Source organism: Mobula birostris, chromosome 11 (assembly GCF_030028105.1).
Source record: "Mobula birostris isolate sMobBir1 chromosome 11, sMobBir1.hap1, whole genome shotgun sequence".
Taxonomy (NCBI): Eukaryota; Metazoa; Chordata; class Chondrichthyes; order Myliobatiformes; family Myliobatidae; genus Mobula; species Mobula birostris.
In genome coordinates, this window is record NC_092380.1 from 104302250 (window position 1) to 104325856 (window position 23607).

The 23607-nt window shown below is 42.1% G+C and overlaps 1 protein-coding gene across 3 annotated transcripts in view; it reads right to left on the reverse strand.

Moving 5' to 3' along the window:
* The window catches only part of LOC140205282 (SH3 and multiple ankyrin repeat domains protein 2-like), a 1215789-nt gene that overhangs the window by 949144 nt on the left and 243038 nt on the right, over window positions 1-23607 (reverse strand). The window lies entirely within an intron of this gene.

Genomic DNA, 23607 nt, shown 5'->3' on the forward strand with positions numbered 1-23607 from the left:
TCCATCATGGCTGATTGATCCTGGATTGGCATATCCTTTGATGCTCTGACTAATCAGGAAACCATCAGCTTCCTCCTTAAATATACCCATGGACCTGGCCTCCACCACAATCTGTGGCAGAGCGTTCTCCTGCCTTCTCCCCATAACCTTTCGTGCCTTTACTAATCAGGAACCAATTAACCTCTGCTTTAAATATGCCCACACTGCACTCTGCACCTCCCACTATTTTTACCTGAGATTATTTACCTTACATTAAAGAGATGGCAACCACTTCTGTAAAAAAAATTTATCAAGAACAATCATGGTCGTAGATAAGACCATGATCACCCACGTCATATGACACAGTACATGATGATGATGATGATGGCGACATTAAAGAGGTTTATAGTTTAGCTTTATTTCTCACATGTACATAAAAACTTGCAGCAAAATGCATCTTTGCTTCAAATCAAATCAGCGGGGATGTTATGTGGGCAGTCCGCAAGTGTCAACACGCTTCTGGACCCAACATAGCACGCCACATGATAAACTCAAGTGGCAGCCATGCTTCATTTTGGGAAAATCACCTAGGATGCATTTGTAGCATAGAAGGATTCAGAAAAAATCCATACAACTGTTTAACAAGGATTAAAATTTCAGTTCAGGTTAGTACCAACTACGTATATATGTTGTGAGGGGGATTATGCTGATCTTGTATTGCTTTGAAAGGCTTTACAAGGCTTTACCGGGAATTAATGCTGAGGACATTCCATTGCACAAACATCAGAAGCAATGGTTGAACACAGAATGTAGATTTACCTGGGATACCCCATTCAAATTGCTCCTGAATCCTTCTAAGTGACATACCAATCAAGAGCATACAACAAACATATTATTATTTTCTGTTAAGCAGGATATGTTTTACAGTGCATAGCAAGCATGACCTCAAGATATTAAGGAACAAGTATTCTTAATACGTCTTTCTCTACCTCAGGGAATCCGTAGTCATTTCAATGCTCAGGAAGATTTTTGAATTCAAAGATTCAAAGGTTTATTTATTATCAAAGTAGGCATGCAATATACAACTCTATGATTCTTCTTTTCCATATAGCCACGAAACAAAGAAAACCATGAAATTCAGTTCAAAGTGAAACAGCAAACCCACCCTCTCCCTGCACAAAATAAGAATGAGAACATGATAATCAATGCCCAAAACCCTCCCTTCTCCACACAAAACACAACAAGGATATCGAGCCGTAAAACCCCATCCCCGCAGAAAAAAAAAAACAAGAAACAAAGGATGACAACACAGAATACAAGAACCATAAGACAGGATAAGTCGTAGTCCGAAACCATAAACGCAGAACCTCGGTAATATCCTGGTAATTTGTGGTAACATCCTGGTCCATTGTGGTAACCTGTAATGTGAGGAAATATAGCAGTTCACATACATGACAAGGTTCTACTTATACTGATGAGAGATGGCCTGCCCAGGAGTTGGAGGCCTGTCTACCTGAGTGAGGGGTGGGTAAGGGAGATGTTCCATTGTTGTCTTGTTTTGTTCGGTTGTTATTGCTGCTTGTGCAGATCTGCTGAGGATTGTGGGCATGTTATGTTGGTGCTGGAATGTGTGACAACACTTGCAGGCTGCCCCCAGCACATCCTTTGGGTGTGGTGGTTGTTAACACAAACAATGTATTTATACCCTCTTTGAATGCCCTGCTTTCCCTCCCCCTAATTTACAGATACACAGATCCTACATTTGTCACTTTTCATCTTTTATTGCTGCTGTTTCACATATTTACACGACTGTTTGCTTTATTATAACAGTTATAATATTGCCAGAAACATACTGTTTTACATAAACTGTGAGTGGTGAATCTACAGAATTCATTGCCACAAGTCATTGAGAATATTTAAGACAAAAGTTATAGATTCTTGATTACACAAACACGAGGAAATCTGCGGATGCTGGAATTTCAAGCAACACACATAAAAATTGCTGGTGAACGCAGCAGGCCAGGCAGCATCTATAGGAAGTCCTGACAAAGGGTCTCGGCCCAAAACGTTGACTGTACCTCTTCCTATAGATCCTGCCTGGCCTGCTGCGTTCACCAGCAATTTTTATGTGTGTTGCTTTAGATTCTTGATTAGTCAGGGCAAGAACGGTTACAAGGAGAATGCAGGAGATTGGGGCTGAGAGTGAAATGGATCAGCCATGATGAAATGGGGGAGCAGACTCGATGGACCAAATGACCAAATTCTGCTCCTGTATCTTACAGTCATAAACATGAACATCACAATTTATGCTAGCAGTGATCTTCAGGCCATGACACTCAGGGACTTCTGCTAATATTATCTGTGACTGTATGCACTGGATTGTAACTAATTGTATGTACTGCGTTTTGCACCTTGGCCCAAGAGGAACAATCATTTGTTTAGCTGTATACGTGTGTTTGCTTAAATGAGAGTAAACGTGAACTTGAACTGCATGTTTTGATGTACATGTGATAAATAAATCTGGCTTGTATCATCAAATGATGCAGAAATAGTCAGGAAGGAACTGATGCTTGCCAATATTACAGGAGAACTTCCCCATATCCTCAGAACAGTAGTCAGAATCAGATTTAATATCACTGGCATATGTTGTGAAATTTGTTGTTTTGCAGCGGCAGTGTGGTAAAATATACAAAATATAATAATAAATATATTAAAAATTAAATAAGTAGTGCAAAGAGAGAGAGGAAAAATAGCAATGTAGTGTTCAGGTAGTGTCTGTTCGGAAATCCGATGGAGGAGATAAAAAGCTGTTCCTAAAATGTTGAGTGTGTGCCTCCCAGCTCCGAGCCCTCCTCCTTAAAGGTAATAATGAGAATTGGGCACGTGGTGTGTGGTGGGGCAGCTTATGATGGATGCCACCTTTTCAAGGCATTGACTTTGGAAGATCTCGTCAATGGTGGGGCGGCGAGTACTCGCGACGGTGCTGGCTGCGTTTATAACCCTCTGCAGCTTTTTCCCATCCCGTTCAGATGCTCCTTCACTCCAGATGCAACCAGTCGGAATGCTCTCCACAGCACGTCCGTAAATCTTGCCACCGTCCTTGGTGGCATACTAAGCTTCCTCAATCTCCCAGTGAGATTGAAGCTCCGACTGTGCCCTCTTCGTGATTGCATCAATATGTTGGGCCCAGGAATACATTTTCTGAGATGCTGTTACCCAGGACAGATGTTGTTCACTCATGACAACTGAGATTTCCACCCTTCAGTGTGCTTCCCACCGTCCAGCTCGCACTGTGAATTCTATTATACTCTTGTTGGAAAGCACACCATCTAGATTGCCCACAGCATTCCTCCCCGGCAAGGCAATGATATTCTCGGGGAGAGAGCATTTTAGAATGAGAATGAAACAGTAAAATTAATAATTGTGCTGAGGCATGAAGAAGATTTGCATTATAGAGCTTTCACTGCAAGTCCCAGAAAACTATAGAGTGTTCTTTCGTGATTTAATTCCTGCTGTGGTGATGGAAAATAACACAGCATGGTCCTGGGAAAAGCAATATGATCATGGTCAGGCAATCTTATTCTTTTGTGAAATCAGGGTACAGCATAAATAATGGGCAGACTTCTAGGGAAAACTCATGATAATGTCACCTTTAGTTAAAATGTTCCATTCAAGAGTCAGCAATTTATGTTACAGCTTCATAAAACTCTGGTTTAATGCTAAGGCTTTATAAGGCATTGGTCAGATGGCCCTTGGAATATGGTGAGCAGATTTGGACCTCTTATCTAAGAAAGATCATGTTGGCATTGGAGAGGATCTAGAGGAGGTTAACAAGAATGGTCCTGAGAATGAAAGAGTTAACATATGAGGAGTGTTTGATGGCTCTGGATCTGTACTCGCTGAAGTTTAGAAGATTAAAGTGGGGGAGGGGGGAATCTAATTTAAACTTATTGAATATTGAAAGACCTGGATAGAAAGGATGTGGAGAGTATGTTTCCAATAGTGGGGGAGTCCAGGACTAGAAGCACAGCCATGAAATAGAAGGATGTCCCTATAGAACAGAGATGAGGAATTTGTTTAGCCAGATTGTGGTGAATCTGTGGAATTCATTGCCTCATTTGATAGTGGAAGCCTAGTCATTGAGTATATTTAAAGCAGAGGTTGATAGATTCATGATTCATAAGAGTGTCAAAGGTTACAGGGAGAAGGCAGGAGAATGGGGTTGAGGGAGATAATAAATCAGCTATGATAGAATGGTGAAGCAGATGCGATGGACTAAATGGCCTAATTCTGCTCCAAAGTCTTATTGTCTTATGGTTAGACTGCATCTGGAGTATTACATTCACTTCTGGTCGCTCCATTATGGGAAGAGTGTGAAGACTATGGCAAGGATGCGGAACAGGTTTACCAGAGTGCTGCTTAGATTAGAGGGCATGTGCTATTAGGGGAGCTTAGACAAACTTTTGTTGTTTTCTCTGGAGTGGCAGAGACTGAGGGAAGACCTGATAGAAGTTTATAAGATCATCAGAGGCATTGATAGAGTACATAGACCATAAGGTATAGGATCAGAATAGGCCACTTGGACCATCGAGTCTGCTCTGGCATTTCATCATGGCTGATCTGTTTCCCCTTTCAGCCCCAGTCTCCTACCTTCTCCCCATATCCATTCATGTCCTGACTAATCGAGAATCTATCAACCTCTGTTTTAAATATACCCAGTGACTTGGCCTGCACATCTGCCTGTGGCAATGAATTCCACAGATTTGCCACCCTCTTGCTAAAGAAATAGCTCCTCATCTCCATTCATAAAGGTCGCCCCTCTATTCTGAGTCTGTGTCCCCTGGTTATAGACTCCCCACCATAGAAACATCCTCTCCATATCCATTCTATCAAGGCCTTTCACTGTTCAATAAGTTTCAATGAGGTCATCCCTCATACTTCTGAATTCCAGTGAGTAGAGAACCAGGGCCACCAAACGCTCTTCATATGACAAGCCTTTTAATCCCAGAATAATTTTTGTGAACTTCTTTTGAACCCTCTCCAATGTCAGCACATCCTTTCTTAGATATGGGGCCCAAAACTGCTTACAATACTTCAAGTGAGGCTTCACCAGTGCTCATAAAGCCTTAACATTACATCCTTGCTTTTATATTCTAGTTCTCCAAAAATGAATATGAACTTCCCATTTGCCTTCCTCACCACTGACTCAAACTGCAAATTAACCTTTAGGGAATCCCGCACAAGGATGCCAAGTCCCTTTGCAACTCAGATTTTTGCATTTTCTCTCCAATAAGAAAAACTTCTGCCCTTTTATTTCTTCTACCAAAGTGCATGATCCCCGTACATTTCCTGACACTGTATTCCATCTGACAATTCTTTGCCCATTCTCCTAATCTGTTTAAATCCTTCTGTCGCCTCTACTTCCTCAAAACTGTCTGGCCCTCCACCCATCTTTGTATCATCCCCAAACTTTGCCAGAAAGCCATCAATGCCATCATCTAAGTCATTGTCATGTTACATAAAAAGAATCAGTCTCAACACAAATCCCTGTGGAACACTACTAGTTACTGGCAGCCAACCAGGAAAGGCTCACTTTATCCCCAAGGTTCCATTTGTTCCCACTCTCTGCCTCCTACCAATCAGCCTCTGCTTTATCCATAGTAAAATCTTTCCTGTAATACCATTGGTTCTTAACTTATTAAACAGCCTCATGTGTGGCATCTGAAAATCCAAGTACACAACATCCACAAGTTCTTCTTTGTCTATCCTGCTTGTTATTTCTTCAAAGAATTCCAACAGATTTGCCAGACAAGATCTTCACTCAAGGAAACCATGCTGACTGCGGCCCACTTTATCATGTTCCTCCAAATACCCCAGAACCACATCCTTAACAATCGACTCCAAATCTTCCCAACTATTGAGGTCAGAGTAACAGGGCCATAATTTCCATTTTTCTGCCTCTCTCCCTTCTTGAAGACTGGAGTGCCATTTGCAATTTTCCATTCCTCTGGAACCATGCCAGAATCAATTGATTCTTGAAAGATCATTACTAATACCTCCAAAATCTCTTCAGCCACCTCTTTCAGCACCCTGCGGAGTATACCAGGTGACCTATCTACCTTCTGACCTTTCAGTTTCCAAAGAACCTTCTCCCTAGTAATGCAACTTCACAGCTATCTGTCCCCTGACACTCTCAAACATCCACCATACTGCTAGTGTATTCCATAGTGAAGACTGCTACAAAATACTTATTCAGCTTGTCTGCCATTTCCTTATCCCCATTACTAGTTGTGCAAAAAGAGAGAATAATAATGAGATATTGTGAAAGATTCACAGTGGAGGAACATGCAGTGAAAAGAAGCACTATGAACTAATGAAATGATACCTAATCTCCTCGTTATCATTGCAAATCAGTTTCAACACCCACCTGACTTCCCCTAAAAATCTCATTGATTTAATGAAGACGGGCAGGTGAAATAAAAAAGACAGATATTAACTAACAGGGTGTTCTTGTGCACATTTCACAGAAGGCCCATCATCAGGTCCAGCAGGTGATGAGAAAAGGCATCAGAATGTTATTGCCTACTGCCGAGAAAACTGAACAGAAAAATAGGCAGGTGATGCTTTAAATCTATTGCTCATTGGTGAGATCACAAATGAAGTAGTAGATCAGTTGTGATCTCTTTAAGTGATAGAATAGGCTAAAGGGACTGAATGGCCTATTCTTGCTCCTAAACCACATGTTCATCTGTGAAGTATCAAGGTAGTGGAGAGATAACAATTTCTATCAATAGCAAAACAGCTCCTTCCTTTCGACCATTCAGTTCTTGAGCAACCTGGCAAAATCCTAATCACCACTACATTGCAAAATTGTGGCCACTCTGATCATTCGTTCATTATGTGCCATGTTGTATGACCTGGGCGATCATGGCCTTTCAATGACCATGATTGTTATTGGCAAATGTTATTACCGAAGTGGTTTGCCACTGCCTTCCTCTGGGCAGGGTCACTATAAAACGGGTGACTTCAGCCATTATCAATACTGTTCGGAGATTGTCTGCCTGGCAACCAGCTGCTCATACAATCATCCACCATCTGCTTCACGTGACCCTGATCGGGGGGCTAAGCAGGCGCTACACCTTGCCCAAGGGTGACCTGCAAGTGAGCGGAGAGAAGGAGCGCCTTACACCTCCTTTGGTAGAGACCTGTCTCCACCACCAACCCCCCCCCACCACTCTGAATACCTTACACTAAAATGGAATTTGTCATTTTCTGTTCTAATTGTGTTGTTTCTTGTAAAAGTCACGTTTAATTTACACTTGTACTTGTGAGTGCTGCTTATATGACGCAAACTGCAAGGACAAAGAATAATAAACAAAAAAAAATAAATAATACTGAGAACATGAGTTGAAGAGTCCTTGAAAATGAGTCCATAGGCTGTGAAACGTTGAGGTGAGTGAAGTTATCCAAGCTGATTCAGGAGCCTGATGGTTGAAAGGTAATAACTGTTCCTGAACCTGGCAGTGTGGGACCTAAGACTCCTGTAACTTCTTCATGAAGGCAGCAGCATGAAGAGAGCATGACCTGGATGGTGGGGGTCCTTGATGATGGGTAAAAGAAACTCAGCTTGACTGAAGATAGTGGAGGGAGGTATCCTCTTCCTCTGAACACCATGCATTGGCGCAGACACTCCATCATTTTCAATGTAACACACATTTTCCCATAATACTTCACTCCCCATCTTTTACTGTCAGCCTTCACCTGCACCCAACCACATAAAGTCTGACCACACAAACTCACATGGAGATGAGATTGTCCACCAGATCAAGCATGATGTCATAAACAGTGAAGTCTTCCTCATTGGCAGAGGGCCTTCTCCTCTTTTTGTTTTCATAAAAATTAATAGCTTTTATTCAAACTTCCAGATTATTAAGTGAATTTATATTCCACATCTGCCATTGTGGGATTTGAATTCAGATCTCTGGCACTTTCTCTGTAACTGCAACACTATATTCTGCATTCTGAGCACCAGCTCAACATACTGATGCGATGAAATGATCTGCCTGAACAGCATGCAAAACAATGTTACATGTGACAACAATAAACAATTCATCAACTTACGTATTTATTGAGATACAGCATGGAGCCACACCTCCCCGCAATCCCCTGATTTAATCCTAGCCTAATCACGGGACAATTTACGACGACCAATTAACCTACCAACCGGTACAGCTTTGGACTGTGGAAGGAAACCCACGCAGTCAGGGGGGAGAACATGCAAGTTCCTTACAGGCTAGTCCAGGACTCTGAATTACTCCAATGACTTATCATTGTGCCTCCACTGTACTAATCTCCTAGCTGTTGCTCTGGAGATTTGTATAAATTTTAATATTGAGGCCCAGTCTATCTGTCTTGGGAGTTGTCCCAAATTTAGTAATGGTGGTGTGAACACTTGAGTCGAGTATGAACTTCTTCTATGGGGCTGTCATCGAGATATTAGGCGGATTCCCTTAATGGAGAACCTGCCCTTGGTTGGTGTGTGTGATTTTGTTTAATGTAGGGTGGCTGATGCACGGGCAGCCACCATGCCGTCCTTGGCAGATCAGGGTCAGGGTCCAGTGGCGTGGGATACAAGACGACCGGGGATCCTTCACTGTTACAGCCTTCCTCTGCCATCACAGCCGTTGTGATGTGTCAGTATCTCCCGCCAGCTCCACTGTTGTGGTCTTGGTTGGGTGGCTCTTTGTATAGAACCTCCCCCTTGACCTGCCATGGGTGACCCTGCACTAAACTCCAAAGGGTATTGCTCTTGGAATTCCAGGTTTTTCCAAGTTTAACTTTAAACTTCCCAAATTTAGCATGGCATCACCCTCACATTAATTAACCCCTTCAACTGGATTTAAGGTCAAATAGGGAGGGAAAAAATGGACATTTGAATAGCTTGAGTTCAAACCGTAAGGCATCGGACTGCAAGATGCTGCAGAGGGTATTGCAAATGACCACCGGGGTGTTCCTGCCCCCTATTTGTGACATTTACTGGGAGTGTTGTAGATGAAGGGCACAAAGCACTGTTGAGGATTCCTACCACCCATCCCACAATCTCTTTGACCCTCTACCATCAGGGAGGAGGTACAGGAGCATCAGGACTAGGACTGTCAGACTGGGTAACAGCTTCTTCCCTCAGGCTGTGAGACTAATGAATACCCTGCCACCACTGAGATCTCATCACTAGGACAGCAAACTGTTTACTGTTTATCTGTGTTGCATACTACATGCAACTTGAACTATATTCTATTAACTTATGGTAATATTTTGTTTAATGTGTTGTGTGTGTGTATGATACATGTTTTGTGGGCCCAGTGGAACATTGTTTCAATTGGTGGTACTGTAAATATGTACAGTCAGATTGCAATAATCTTGAACTTGATGTAGACTTCAAGAGGAAAACAAAACACACATCTGTTCTAAAAATACTCCCAACAAAAATAAGTTAATTAGAAGTCAGTGCCTCCTATCAGCTCTGGATATTCTAGCCGAAGTATTGCTTTGACAAACAGTGATCATTTATGACAAGCCACTGCAGTGTTTGGATGCATGTGGCCATCACTCACAAAAGAAATAAAGAGACAGATCTAGACAGGCAGGACAAGACCACCTTAACAGCGTACTCACTCTATTGGCAGTAAGTTGAAGTTGTTCTCTTACTCAGGTCACAAGCCCCGTCCCCCGCCCAAGAGGAGTTTACCATAGAGCGAGGGAAGAAGCATCCATCCCTCTAATATATGACGGAAGCCATTATCCTTCTAATTATTCATGATCATTGGCAGTTGTAATATAATATATGCAAGTTCTCGAAGGATTCTGCACTGAATGTTCCTAGCCCGGCGGGTTGCTATGTTGCTTTCATTTACTTCACTGTGCAATAAAAATATTTCTCTCTGAGCAACCCAGACGGCATTCCAGCAGTAACTCTGCCTTAGCTCTTCAGAACTGTTTTCTGTGCTTCCCTGTTGCTCTTGCTTGTCTCGATTTATTCTCTGAGGATTCCTTTATGAGTCTCTGTTCCTTGGGGCGCCTCTTTCCCTTATGTTGCCTTCCACTTTTGGCTTACAGGAACTCCCAGTAAAGCTGCAGTTATTAATACCTTGTATGTGTTTCAGTGCAACTGTCAGAGAGCAGGTGACCAGTTTCTGGGAACTTGTAAAATGCCTTGAATTATTATGTTGACAGTTCTGCCTCTTTCACTGCACCATGAGCTGGTCAAGGAACCAAACAGAACAGTGAGAGGGCATTCAGCCCATCAGGGGCTGGGCTTCAAATTCTTGGATCATTGGGATCTATTTTGGGGGAGGTATGACTTATACAAAAACGATGGGTTACACCTGAACTCAAGGGGTACAAATATCCTGGCGGGATTGTTTAATATAGCTGTTAGGGAGGGTTTAAACTAAGTTGGCAGGGGGAAGGAAACCAGGGTGTTAGGGTCGAGGAAGAGGAAAATAGAAATAAGTCAAAGATACTGTGCAGCAAAGATGGCAAGAAGGACAGGCAGGTGAATAGCCAGGATAATTTGCTGTGCGATAGAAATAGAGCAAAATCGATACAGATACTGACCTAAATGTACTGTACTTAAATGTATGCAGCACTGGAAATAAAGTGGATGACCTTGTTGTACAGCTACAGGTTAAAAGATATGACATTGTGGCCATCACCGAGCCATGGCTAAATGATGGATGTGATTGGGAGCTGAACGTCCAAGGATACACAGTGTATAGGAAAGGTAGGAAGGTAGGTAAAGGGGGTGGCGTGGCCCTGATGGTAAGCAATGATATCAAATCACTAGATAGAAGGGACATAGGATCAGAGGAGGTAGAATCCTCATGGGTCGAGTTAAGAAATGGCAAGGGTAAAAAGACACTAATAGCAGTTATATACAGGCCTCCAGACAGCAGCCAGGATGTGGACTACAAGTTACAGCTGGAAATAGAAAACGCATGTCAGAAGGAAAATGTCAAGATAATTATGGGGGATGTTAATATGAAAGTGGATTGGGAAAGTCAGGAAGGTACTGGATCTCAGGAGAGGGAGTTTGTAGAATGCCTACGGGATGGCTTTTTGGAGCAGCTTGTCCATAAGCCCACTAGGGGATCGGCTGTTTTGGATTGGGTGCTGTGTAATGAACCTGAGGCAATTAGGGAGCTGGAGGTAATGGAACCCCTTGGAGGTAGTGATCATAATATGACTGAGTTCAGTTTCAAATTTGAAAAGGAGAAGCTGGTATCAGGTATATCGATATTTCAGTGCAACAAAGGAAATTACATTGGTATGAGAGAGGAACTGGCCCAAGTCGATTGGAAAAGTAAGCTAGATGGAGGGACAGTAGAGCAGAATTGGATGAAATTCCTACAAGAAATAAAGAAAGTGCAGGAAAAATATATTCTAAGAAAAGAGAAAATCATGAGTGGAAAAATGGCACAAATGTGGCTAACGAGAGAGGTTACGGCTAAAATAAAAGCAAAAGAGATGGTGTACAAGGAAGCAAAAATTAGTGGGAAAACTGAGGACTGGACAACTTTTTAAAACTTACAGAAGGAAACTAAGAAAGTCATTCGGAAAGAAAAGATGAATTATGAAAGGAAGTTGACAATTAACATAAAAAAGGATACTAAGAGTTTTTTTTAAATATATGAAGAGTAAAAGAGTGACACGGGTAGATATAGGACCAACTGGAAACGATCCTGGAGGAATTATAATGGGTAACAAAGAGATGGCAGAGGAACTAAATGAGTATTTTGCATCAGTCTTCACAGTGGAAGACATTAGCCACATACCTGATAGCCAGAGGTCTCAGGGAATAGAATTAGGTACAGTTAAGATTACTAGAGAAAAAGTGCTTGGGAAGCTAAATGAACTAAGAGTAGATAAGTCTCCCAGACTGGATGAGGTGCACCCATGGGTTCTGAAGGAGGTGGCTTTGGAGATTGTGGAGGCATTGGAAATGATCTTCCAGGAATCAATAGACTCTGGCATGGTTCTGGAGGACTGGAAAGTCGCAAATGTAGTTCCGCTGTGTAAGAAAGGAGGGAAGCAGCAAAAAGAAAGTTACAGACCTATTAGTCTGACATCGGTAGTTGGAAAGTTATTGGAGTCGATCCTCAAGGACAAGGTTATGAAATACCTCGAGGTGCATGACAAGATAAGCCCAAGCCAGCATGGTTTTGTGAAGGGAAGATCCTGCCTCACCAATCTATTGGAATTTTTTGAGGTAATCTCAAATAAGATTGACAAGGGAGAGGCTGTGGATGTGGTGTATTTGGATTTTCAAAAGGCCTTTGACAAGGTGCTGCATAAGAAGCTACTTAATAAGATGAGAGCCCATGGAATTACAGGAAAGATATTGGAATGGGTGGAGCATTGGCTGATAGGCAGAAAGCAAAGGGTGAGGATAAAGGGATCCTATTCTGATTGGTTGCGGGTTACTAGTGGTGTTCCGCAGGAGTCGGTGTTGGGGCCGCTTCTTTTTACAATGTATATCGATGACTTAGATTATGGATTAAATAGTTTTGTGGCTAAGTTTGTGGATGACACCAAGATAGGTGGAGGAGCAGGAAGTGTTGAAGAAATGGAAAGGTTGCAGAGAGACTTGGTCAGTTTAGGAGAGTGGGCAAAAAAATGGCAGATGAGATACAATGTTGAGAAATGTACGGTTGTACATCTTGGAAGAAGAAATAATTGGGTAGATTATTATTTAGATGGGGAGCAAATTCAAAAATTGGAAATGCAAAGGGACTTGGGGGTCCTCACACAGGATACCCTAAAGGTTAACCACCAAGTTGGATCGGCAGTAAGGAAAGCAAATGCTATGTTGCCATTCATTTCAAGAGGAATAGTGTATAAGAGTAAGGAGGTGTTGATGAGGCTCTATGGGGCACTGGTGAGACCTCATTTGGAAGAAGTTGTGCAGTTTTGGGCCCCCTATCTTAGAAGGAATGTACTGATGTTGGAGAGAGTTCAGAGAAGATTTACGAGGATGATTCCTGGAATGCAGGGGCTAACATTTGAGGAGCGTTTGTCAGCTCTTGGATTGTATTCATTAGAGTATAGAAGAATGAGAGGGGATCTCATAGAAACATTTCGAATGTTGAAAGGGTTGGACAGAGTAGGCTGTCCAAGGGAAAGGCTGTTTCCCTTGGTGGTTGAGTCCAGGACAAAAGGCCACAGTCTTAGAATTAGAGGGTACCCATTTACAACAGAGATGAGAAGAAATTTTTTTAGCCAGAGAGTCGTGGATCTATGGAATTCGTTGCCACATACAGCTGTGGAGGCCCGATCATTGAGGGTGTTTAAGGAGGAGATTGATAGGTATCTAATTAGTCAGGGTATCAAGGGATATGGGGAAAAAGCCGGAAACTGGAAATAGGTTATTTTTCAGCCCATTTTTTCAGCTGGTCCAGATCCTGCTGCAAGCTTTGATAGTCTTCCTCGCTGTCCACTACACCCCTAATCTTGATGTCATCCGCAAATTTGCAGATCCACATTATCATCCAGATCATTGATATAGATGACAAATAACAACAGATCCAACAACAATCCCCGCAGCACTCCACTCGTCACAGGCCCCCAGTCAGAGAGGCAACCACCTACTACCACTCTCTAGCTTCTCCCACAAAGCCAATGTCTAATTCAATGTACTATCTCATCTCGAATGCCAAGCAACTGAACCATCTTCACCAACCTCCATTGCGGGACCTTGTCAAAGGCCGTGCTAAACTCCATGCAGACAATGTCCGCTTTCCTGGTATCTTCCTCGAGAAACTTGATGTAATTGGTTAGACATTACCACAATGCACAAAGCCATGTTGACTAATCCTAATCAGTCCCTGTCTATCCAAATACTTATATATCCAGTCCCTTAGAATACTTTCCAATAACTTTCCCACGTCTAATGTTATGCTCACTGGCATATAATCTCTTAGTTTATTCTTAGAGCCTTTCTTAAGCAAGACAACAACATTAGCAATCCTCCAATCGTCCGACACCTCACGAGTGGCTAAGGATATTTTAAATACCTCTGTAAAGACCCTAATATAGAGGAATCTGGGAATACAGGTAGAGTGCTAGGATTGTGCCAAGCCTTCCTTCAGAGCTGATGTTTTCCACTCTAACTAGCCCTTTGACTGAGTGGCCTGGGGACTATTCAAAGTATAACCGCTTGGCAAGAAGTACCTCATTTAAAATTAGCTTAGCTTTATTTGTCACATGCACATTGAAGCATACAGTGAAATGTGTTGTTTGTGTTAAATCATATCAGTGAGGATTGTACTGGGTAGTCCACAAGTCTTGCCACACTTCTGGCAGCAACACAGCTTGCCGATAATTCACTAACCCTAACCACATGTCTTTGGATCATTGGAGGAAACCCACATGGTCATGGGGACAATGTACAGTACAAACTCCTTACAGGCAGTGGCGGGAATCGAACCCTGATCGATGAGCACTTGGTGCTGTAAAGTGACATATGAACCACTATGCAACCATACTGCCCCAATTTCTCCTGCTCTTAAAGCTCTTTTGCAGAAGGAGGGTTGTATCCCAATGCAGGGCCTCAAACTAAAACATCATCTGTCTGCTTCCCTCCACAAATGCTGCCTGACCCAGTTAGTCCCTCCAGTTTTTACATCTCTTTTCTCTACTTGGAATTTACGGTAGCTATTGACTGGACTGACAGATTGGACATCAAACTGTGAGGCTTGTCTTGTCAAAATAAAGAGAAGCGTGCACACTTAATAATTAGTTAAATTTAAACTGCACACCTGCTGTGCTGAACCAATGATTTACTGAGGTTTCTATTCTTGGAGCAGTTGTTCTAAAAGTGTGATAATGTACTGCTGTCTGCCTCGAAGCCACATGCAGTTCAGAATGGTCACGTGGGAAGATCTCCTGTCAGTGATTCAGATGGGTGTCATAACTCTGGTGCTTTCCAGCTGACCACCTCTGAAACGGTCCTTAACTTCCAGATGAAATCAGCAGGCGAAGCACAAGCCACCCAGACCCCACCTCTCACACCCAACATCCCCATTCGGATAGACTTGGCAAACCATTACAAGAGCATTTAAAGGCAGGGCTGTTTCTGCAGCCAGTGTCTGTTTGCTTCCTCAGACCTACAATCCAGAGGGAAGAAACCGCAGACCCGAGAGGAATTCTGTGGCTTCAACTTCTCTTAAAGATAGCTGACAACGTATCTTTACAGAGAACGGATGATGTGACCAGCTGCTCCACTCGTGAAGATGCCACGTGGCCCAAAGCACAACAGCAGCCATGACCTCTAAACCTCAGAGTATCTCATAATCATAAACGAAAGAGATTCTGCAGATGCTGGAAATCTTCAGCAACACACACACACACAATGCTGGAGGAACTCTGCAAGTCAGGGAACATCTATAGAGAAGAAAAAACAATCAATATTCGGGGCCAAGACCCTTTATCACTGACTGCTTTTTTCCCTTCATAGGCTCTGCCTATCTGGCAGAGTTCATCCAGCATTGTCTGCATGTTGTGAGAGAATTTATGAGTGCACTGGCTAACAATTGGTGTAGTATGTTTCTAGCAACAGTTGAAGGGAGGAGATGGTCATTTGGTTTGTCTCATGGCCTCCTGATGAAAATAGTCTGTTAGTGAGTCTAATATGTACACACAGTGGCCACTTTATTAGGAACACCTGTACACCTGCTCGTTAATGCAAATATCTAATCAGTTGATTATGTGGTAGCAACTCAGTGCAAAAAAGCAGGTAGACATAGTCAAGAGGTTCAGTTGTTGCCCAGTCCAAACATCAGAATGGGGAAGAAATGTGATCCAAGTGACTTTGACTGTCATATGTTTTTTGGAGGTAGATGGGGTGGTTTGAGTATCTCAGAAACTGCTGATTCCTTGGGATTTTCACACACAACAGTGTCTTGAGTTTACAGAGAAGGGTGTGAAAAGCAAAAAAAAAAATCCAGCGACTGACATTTCTGTAGCTTGTTAATGAGAGGTCAGAGGAGAATGGCTATCTATTCAAGCTGACTGGTAAAGGACAGTAACTCAAATAACCACACTTTACAACAGTGGTGTGCAGAAGAGATCGCTATATGTGCAACACATCAAACCTTGAAGTGGGTGGGCTCAGCAGCAGAAGACCATAAACGTACACTCAGTGGCCACTTTATAATGCACTCAAGGTCTACCATCTCGACACATCCTTGGCTTCTCTCTTACTGCTCCCTCTCCAATCTCTGCTGCTCTCTGACCAGGTGATCACCTGCCAGCTTGTGCTCCTTCCCCTTACCCCACTGGCCTATATTGGTTTCTGCCCCCTTCCTCGGCTTGAAACGACAACTGTCTATTCCTCTCCATAGATGCTGCCTGACTTGCTGGGTTCCTCCAGCAATTTATGCATCTCATATCAACCTGCTCTCCATCTCTTTTGCAGGAGATTCTTCTAGTCCAGATGAAGGGCCTGAAACATAGGTTGTCCATTTTCTTCAATAGGTTCTGTCCGAGCTCTTCCAGCAGCTCATTTATGCACCTAATTTCTCCAGTTGTCATCTTAAGAAGCTACTTGCTTTGAAATTCATTTCTGTTTAAGTCACCAGCAGGGTAAGTGGCATGGATTCCTTTCTAGCATTTAGCACTTCCAAGTTAAGTTTGAATGTGTGGAGATCAGATCATTAGTCTAGGCTGGTCTATGAATGCAAATCTTGATTGACTATAAAAAAAATACAGATGTTGGAAATCTGAAATACAGACAAGAATTCTGAAATACTCGCAAAACCCAGCTGGTCAGCAGCCATCAGTGAGAAGATAGAGATAGAGTTAATGTTGCATCAGAGCTGAGAATTTTCAGCAATATCTAGTTCCATTCACAAATTTCAGAAAACAGCTTCTGAGGAGGAGTTAATGATCTGAAACTAACTCTGCTCCTGTCCCTAAATGTCAGGCAGCATATGTAAAAGGGTAATAGAGTTTATGTTTTATGTCAAGGATCTTCATCAGAAGTAAAGAGTCTTCAAATCGTCAGAAGTAAAGAGTCTTCAAACTACAAGTTTCTTTTTAGCACTGAGTGTTTCTTGCATGACCTGGTTTTAAAGAAAACCTTGAGCAGTTAATGATTTAATGGTTACCTAAATCCCTTGGGAAGCTCATGATTCCATCAGAATACTTGAGACAAGTGCAGTAGGCCATACAACCGTTTGAACTTTCTCTGCCACATAATACAATGGCTGATCTGGTAATAACATCAACACCACATTGCTGTCTACTGGTGATGACCTTTCACTGTCTTGTGGTTCAAGAATCCTTCTACTTCTGTCTACTCAAAGTTCAAAGCAAATTGTCGAAGTATATACATGTCACCATATACAACCCTGAGATTCATTTTCTTGCAGGCATACTCAACAAATCCATAATAGAATCAACGAAAATCCATGCCTATTTGGGTTCAACCAGTGCAAAAGACAATAAACTGTGCAAATAGGAAAAGAAAATACTAATAAATAAATAAATGAATATCAAGAACTTGAGATGAAGAGACTTTGAAAATGAATCCACAGGTTGTGGGAACATTTCAATTATGAAGTGAAGTTGAATGAAGTTATCTGCTTTGATTCAACAGTCTGATGGTTGAGGGGTAATAAATATTCCTACACTTGGTGGCATGAGTCCTGAGGCTCTTGCACCTTCTTCCTATTTTCTTGTAATTGCATAGCTTGTTATCTATTGTATATTGGTCATTTGTCCGTTCTGTTGGGTGCAGTATTTCACTGATTCTATTGTGTTTCTCAGAATCACTGTGTTTGCTCACAAGAAAACAAATCTCGGGGTTTTATATGGTGACATACATGTACTTTGATAATACATTTTCTCTGAACTTTGAACAGTCTCATTACATCACCTGGCCCATTATGATCTGTTGGAAGAGGCACCACAACTCTCCGGTTGACATCTCAGGGCACTAGATTGACAGACTGGACATTTGCCTGAGACTCTTTATGATACAAGACAAAAGAGACCCATCATCCTGCAGATTATGTTCCCTCATGTGCCGATCCAAGCTTCTTTGCAAAGCCACCCAAGCAATTTTCCTTCCCTCATTGAAATAAATGGGCTTTTAGGTGGCAGTCTGGCAGTGTGAATTCATCATTACAAATTAATCAAGTTTAAATTCCTCTAGCTACCATAGTAGGATTAAAACTCAATGTATCAGGCCTCTGGATGTTTGTCCAGTATCTATTATGCAGCACCACAGTGCATTGTGAATAACATGGCTGCATTCAGTACCCACATCATTATAGTAACTCTCTCTTTATGTATTTAATTTTTCCAGTACAGGAACATGCCTTTTCACCCATCTCATCTATGCTAAACAACACGCCCATCTAAACTAATCTCATTCACCACATACATCTAATGGTTGCTCATTCCATCCTCTGGATGAAAACGTTTCCCCTCAGGTTCCTATTAAATCTCTCACCTAAAACTCATGCCCTCTAATTCTTGGTTCCCCAACCATGGGAAAAAGACAGTGTGCATTGACCCTCTTTATGCCCACATGATTACACCTCGACAAGAATAACCCTCATTCTCCCAAGCTCCAATGAAAATAGTCCCAACCTCTCAGCATCTCTCTCCATAACTCAGTCCCTCAAGTCTTGGCAACATCTTCGTAAATCTTTTCTGCACTCTTCCAGGTTTAATGATACCTTTCTTACAACAGGGCGACCAAAATTATATATAATGCTCCAAGTATATCACAAACACAAGAAAATCAGCAGATGCTGGAAATCCAAAGCAACACACACAAAGTGCTGGTCAGACAGCAGACATGGAAAACAGTAAACAGTCGATGTTTCAGGCCAAGACCCTTCATCAGGACTGGAAAGGAAGGAGAAAAGTCGAAGTAAGAAACTGGGAGTTTTCCCAAGTGTTGTATTATAGGAAACATGGACATTGAGTTACAGAGCATGAAAGTTCTATAGCATGGATATAGTTCCTTCAGTCCAACTGGTCAACACCAACTAGGGGTCCCATCTAAACCAATCCCATTTGGCTCATATTCTTCCAAACTTTTCCTATCCATGTACCTGTCCAAGTGCCTTTCCAATTTTTTTAATGCACCTGCCACAACCACTTCCTCTGATGTCGGAACATGTCGGAAAAAGTTAAACAAGATTCAACTTTATATGTCACGTGGAAACAAACTGAAATGCAAAGTTCAAAGTTTGAAGTACATTTATTACCAAAGTGTGAACACCACATACAACCTTGAGAGTCATCTCATTGCAGGCAACCACAAAACAAAGACACACCGTAGAATCCATGAGAAAATCCCCACACAACAAAGACCATCAAGTATCCGATGTGCGTGAAGAGAACAAATCAGGCAAACAATAAAAAAAATGTAGTAAGTAATACACTGAACATGAACCACAGAATCCCCCAAAAGTGAGTACACAGCCATGGAGTCAGTATAGCACCACAGCCGGTCCAGGAGCCCAATGGCTGCAGGCCACAGCCACAGAGCCAGTGCTGATGGCCACAGACAGAATCAGTTCAGTTGCATTAACAACCAACACACCAGAAGCTGCTGTGGTGGGGCTTGAACTTATTTTGAGGTGATTCATCCAGTCATTAAGCAGACTTGATTCTTTGAGATTATTGATTCTCTGAAAATACATGGCTCCTCCGTAGAGAGAGTTAAGCACTCCTGGAAGTTCACTGTCACGGATGACCTCACCTGGTCCCTTAACATCACCTCCTCGAACAAGAAGGTACAGCAGTGTCTCCATTTCCTGAGGAGACTGAGGCGAGCGAGGCTCCTGCACCACCCCCATCTTAGGATCCAACATATGGATTGGTTAGTTAGTTATTCCTGTAAGTTGCCCCTGGTGTGCAAGGGAGAATGGAATTTGGAGAGCATTCCAACGGGGAGAATGAGAAAAGAAATGAGTGTAATAGGGTGTTGGATGCTTGGTATGCCAAAGGATCTATTTCCATGCTGTACAATGCTATGACTCACTGTGCATTGCATTACTAGAAGATTTTTTTTCATATTCATGCAAACCTCATTTAGTATGCATTTATTTATATTCTTCTTGATGTTTCTTTCTTAATTAAAACTGTTTGTTAGTTTGCTGTCCCATTCTGCTAAAATCAATGTTTAAAATGGTTAACATTTGATAGGTAAGGTAGTCAGATACTTGACATGGGGTGAAAAGTTGCTGAAGATAGACAACAATTGAGGTGAGAGGTCAGATCAGCCATGACCTCACTGAAGGCTGGAGCAAACTTGAGGACCTGAATGACCAACTCCTGCTCCATGTTCACATGCTGATGAGTACATTTGTGTGAATATCTGGCCCCGGGAGATCCTGGAGTGCATAGTTTCCTGTGCATCAAAGCAGCCAACATAATCAAGGACACCAGCACACTCTGGTCATTCTCTCTTCTGCCCTCTCACATCAGGGAGAAGATACAACAGGCTGAGAGAATGTACCACCAGGCTCAAGGACAGCATATCAGACCAATGAAGAATCATGCTGATCAGAGAAATCATTAAAGTGCCAAAAGCAGTGGTCCAGATACCACAGTTTTTATAGGTACAGTGCCTACGAAAAGAATTCATCCCCCTTGGAAGTTTTCATATTTTATTGTTTTACAACATTGAATCACAGTGGATTTAATTTAGCTTTTTGACACTGATCATCAGAAAAGACTCTTTCGTGTCAAAATGAAAACAAATTTCTACAAATTGGTTGAAATTTATTATAATTATTAAACACAAAATAATTGATTGCATAATTACTCACCCCTTTCAACTCGGTATTTTGTAAATGCACCTTTGACAGCAATTACAGCCTTGAATCTGTGTGGATAGGTGTCTATCAGCTTTGCGCATCTGGCAAATTTTCCCCATTTTTCTTTACAAAGCTGCTCAAGCTCTGTCAAATTACATGGGGATTGTGAGTGAACCGCCCTTTTCAAGTCCAGCCATAAATTCTCAATTGGATTGAGATTTGGACTCTGACTTCGCCACTCCAGGACATTAACTTTGTTGTTTTTAAGCTATTCCTGTGTAGCTTTATACTTGCTGGAAAACAAATCTTCTCCCAAGTCGCAATTCTCTTGCTGACTGCATCAGGTTTTCCTCCAGGATTTCCCTGCATTTTGCTGCATTCATTTTACCCTCTACCTTCATAAGCCTTCTAGGACTTGCTGCAGTGAAGCAACCCCTTAGCATGATGCAGCCACCATGCTTCATGGTAGAGATGGTGTGTTTTTGATGATGTGCAGTGTTTGGTTTATGCCAAACATAGGATTTAGTCTGATAGCCAAAAAGCTCAGTCTTGGTTTCATCAGACCATAGAACCTTCTTCCAGCTGACGTCTTGGAAAAGTAAATGCAAAGAGCAAAGCCCAGCTGTATGAGATATGAAAAGAGAGAATCCATCAGATGCCGTGGATGAGGAAACCAAGAGGAGAGATCAGATCATAAAGGGAGCAACAGAAGGATTAATAAGAGAGTAATCCAGTAAACTAAATGCACCTTACCAAGATCAAGATGCACAAACTAGAAGGTAAAGGAAGGAGCAGAAAGGTGTCCAGAGCTGTCAGAACCACCCCCTGCAGTCTCAGTCAATTTCTACATCCACCACAGAGGGGGGCCCAGAACCTGAGATTATTTACACAGCCACAAGAGCAAGAAACCCTCTGCAGTGATGAAATCTTCAGGCCTGATTCGACAAATTAAAGTTTACTATGCTGTGGATATCCGTATGTCGTAATTGTATTATATAGTATACTTTGTACATGGATGAGATGCACTCTCTATTGAGTTGGAGTTTGTGGCTAAGCAGAGATGAGTGTTGTGTATTTAATATTTCATTAATATTTAAGTAATCTTGCATTAATATATTGGTTGATTAAGTATTATTGTTTGTTAAATAATTTGTTACAGGTTATATGCAAAAATACATTATCACACTATTGTGTGATACGTGCACACCTTGCTTAAAGTGAATAAGAAGTTAGACTCATATTTCAGACTCCTCTGTCTTCCTTTGAATTATTTTAATGTTTTGAAGTTACGAAACATAACAGAAATAATAAACCAACACCGATTAAGAGACTTTTTCAACAAAGATTGGACCCATTTGCAAGCAAGTTGTGTTTCTCTCCCAAGAACTGGGAAACTGGTTGGGTTTTCTTTAAATAAATCATTCCAATCACTTATTTCCTGCTTTTTGTGAGAACTGGATTTTAATTTTAATGTCCAGTGAAACTCCAGTGCCCACACTGTTACACCAACTCTATAGAACATGGAACATGGAACACTATGGCACAGTTCAGGCCCTTCAGCCCACTATGTTGTGCTGTCCTCTTAACCTAGCCTTTCCCTCCTCCTGTATAGCTCTCCATTGTTCCACCATCCACGTGCTTATCAAAGAGGTAGCGGAGATGAAACTGTCTGCTTACTCTGCGTGCCTGAAATGAAAGCTTCGGCATCTCAAAATCCTCACCTGGCCTTTCAGGAACATGACATTCAAGAAAGGTAAAGGCACTATCAATGCCAGCTCATTAATCCTTGTCTAATGAGACTAACATTTCAGCAGGGAGCAGCTTAATTGAACCAAAGACATTTTCTGTGTACACCTTCTTCAAATTGACATGGCTCATGGCTCAACTTTTAACTTGTTGATGCCAACTTGTGACCAGGATTCTGTCTAACTATTCCTGCAGAACCTTCCCAATCCCACCCCAGTTTTACCACAGCTCGACAAGGTGCCCCCCTCTTTACTGAGCCTGCCTTGATTTCAATGTTATTATTAATCATTAACCATGCAGCCTTTCGTCCTGACTCCTTCTCTACAATATGCTTCTCTCCTTCCACACCTGATCTCTTATAAGTCCCTGAACTGATAACTGGGCCACCTTGAAAATGAATCATCAGCTTTTTATAGCTTCTCCTTCTCTCTCGCTCCCTCTCTCGATTTCTCAGCGATGACATCTGTTGCTAAGTGGTAGCTTTCTGTGCCTGACATTCACTTCCTTGCCAGCTGAGATTCAAAAGCAAAACGGATTCCAGAATCAGAATCAGGTCCCATATCACTGACATTCACTCAATGGCCACTGTGGTTCCGGTTTAAGATGACGCTGGTGAACCACAGCAACGACTTGCTGGCTGCAAACAAAACTACTATTTTATTATCACACTTCTTCTCGGAAATGATCACTGCAATCAATAGCCTGTAACTTTCTTTTCGGAGTTGAGCTCTTGAACAATCTGGCAATTTTGCGGTGTGAACTGAAGTCTCAAAAGTGCAGGATGGTTGTGGCAGGGCACGTACAGGCCGAATTTAGGCAGCAGGGCCCAGGACAAGAGCGGGGAATGAGCCAATGTTTTGTCACTGCTGGAGTGGACTTGGTGAGGATTTGAAGCAGCAGAGCTGAGATCAGGCGAGGTAGAGTTGAGGCGGCAGGGCCTGAACCAAAAAGCGAGGAACAAGCCAATGTTAGACAAATTTAAGTGCCAAGCCAGGTTGAAAAGGTCAAGTATAGGCTGAATCGAGTTGGCAGGTTATGGATCCGAGAG